General features: G+C 35.6%; 1 pseudogene; it reads left to right on the top strand.

Annotated features, from left to right (window-relative positions):
• The window catches only part of LOC142794661 (large subunit ribosomal RNA), a 7,986-nt pseudogene that overhangs the window by 3,013 nt on the left and 2,473 nt on the right, over nucleotides 1–2,500 (top strand).

Genomic DNA, 2,500 nt, shown 5'->3' with positions numbered 1-2,500 from the left:
CAAACAAAAGTCATGGAAAAGTTGCAAATTGATCCCTGGTTTGAGGAAGTCCAGGGGAAAATAAACACGAAGGAAAGTATTGAAGAAATAGCGAATACGCTACACGAGAAAATCGAGAAACTTAAGAAGGAATTCAGTAAAAAGAAAAAACCTTCTAAACAAAAACCGAATACTTGGTGGTCAAGAGACCTAGAAATTGAAAGGAAGAGAGTCAGAGCACTACGAAGGAGGTATCAAAAGGCGAAAGGGGATATCAGAGAACAATACAAAAAGGAATACTATAAAGAACATGACACGTATAACAACATGATAGAACAGGCTAAAAACAACAGTTGGAAAACTCTATGTACTAAGGCTACGAAAAATCCATTCATCCTACCGTATAAAATTGCACGAAATAAGATGAAAACCAAGGTTATGTTTAGAAGCATCACAAAAGAAAATGGAGAAGTCACAAAGACTCTTCAGGAAACAATAGAACACATTCTAGGAAATTTATACCCTAACTGCATGGAAAATGACGAGCCAGGACACAGTCAAATACAATCAAGCAACGACACAATAAACAATAACAAACAGGGAGGAAATTGGACATCGGGAGCAGAAATGAGAGAAAGAAATTTACCCAGTGATGACCTCCCATTTACAGAGATTGAAGTAACGCAGATAGTAAAAAATCTGAGGAAAGATGTAACCCCCGGACCAGACAACCTAAAAACTAACCTCATACAAGTGATGTATGAAAGGCATAAGACTTTCTTTGTCAATCTTTTTAATGCATGCTTAAAGCACGGACATTTTCCTCAAAGATGGAAAGAATCTAAAATTATATTGATTCCAAAAGGAAACGGAGAGGACAAATCCGAGGAAAACAAATATCGCCCAATAGCTATTAACTCGATTTTGGGAAAAATATTAGAAAAGCTCATAAAAGATAGAATCTATTATTTCTTGTTTAAAAATCACCATTTTAACAAAAAACAATTTGGATTTACCCATGGGACATCAACAACCACGGCATTGGAAGAAATAATCAAACGAATAAACCAAGCGAAAATTGATAAGCTAAACAGCATGCTAATAGCACTAGATATTAAAAACGCATTCAATTCTATAAAACCCGAAGTAGTTATTCAGAAATTAGAAGAATATAAGTGTCCCAACAACCTAATAAAACTGGCGGACAATATTCTACGGAACAGGAAAATAATCTATGAAACAGATGGAGTAAAAATTAAGAAAACACTAACTTCAGGTTCCCCACAGGGGTCACCTTTAAGCCCACTCTGTTGGAATATAACAATAGGCGACCTATTAGAAACTCAGCTTCAAGAAGGAGTACACATCCAAGCCTTTGCGGACGACGTGGTGTTACACATAAAGTTCCGCTCAAGAAAAGAGGTGGAGGAAAAAGCTACGAAGGCACTAACACTAATAAATCAGTGGGCACATCAAAAAGGAATAACCCTGAATAAGGAAAAATCGGAATATATGATAATCGGAAAGCAGTACATTAGCCATCAACCCCAAATAAAAATCGGACAGGATAAAATCAAAATGGTTAACGAAATGAAAATTCTAGGGGTGGTCTTGGACACAAAACTAACATTCCTCCCACATCTAAAATACTTAAAAAGAAAAGTAGACGAAGTCACGTATAATTTAAGTCGTACAATAAAAGACGACAAACATACAAATAGAAACACACTACAGTTAATATATAAAAGGGGTATAGAACGAATGGTTACATACGCCTCCCCAGCATGGTATAGCCGAAAAACCATTTTTATTAAAAAACTGAAATCAATCCAAAGATTACCTTTATTATTAATAACTAAATCATTCAAAACAACATCAAATCTTTCACTCAACATATTAGCAAACATTCCACCTCTCCATTTGACAATCGAAAAAGAAAACGAATTACACTACATACTTAAGAAAGGAAAGAACTTCACATGGCAACAGAAAGTATACACCGAAAACGAAATAATGAAGAAACACGACCAATGGCAAGATCATCCAGCAAATAAAGTTAGCATACCCTTTGGAACAACAGAGGAAGAAGCAGACTTCAAAATATACACAGACGGATCAAAGAAAGAAAAAGAAACAGGAGCGGCATTTATAATACTAAACAAAGATAACCAAATCCAAACAGTGAAAAAATATAAACTTCCAGAACACAGTAGTAATTACGAGGCTGAGATCATTGCAATCCAGAAAGCAATAGAACATATCTGGCCTCTACAAGCTTTCGTTAAATACCAGCTTTTTACAGACAGCCAATCTGCACTTCTGGCAATAAAAAATCCAGATAACCTAAATCCAATTATTTGTAACATCAGGAAAACCTTAAGCCAAACACAAAGTAAAGATATTAAACTGACCTACGTAAAAGCACACAGTGGGAATATAGGGAACACATTAGCCGACGAATGCGCAAAAGAAGCGAGCAAAGACGGAGAGGAAATATTTGTTCCCATAACGAAAACAGTTA

Source organism: Rhipicephalus microplus, unplaced genomic scaffold (genome assembly GCF_043290135.1).
Source record: "Rhipicephalus microplus isolate Deutch F79 unplaced genomic scaffold, USDA_Rmic scaffold_470, whole genome shotgun sequence".
NCBI lineage: Eukaryota > Metazoa > Arthropoda > Arachnida > Ixodida > Ixodidae > Rhipicephalus > Rhipicephalus microplus.
The sequence above is the reverse complement of the archived record's forward strand: the minus strand, read 5'-3'. Positions and strand labels throughout refer to the sequence as shown.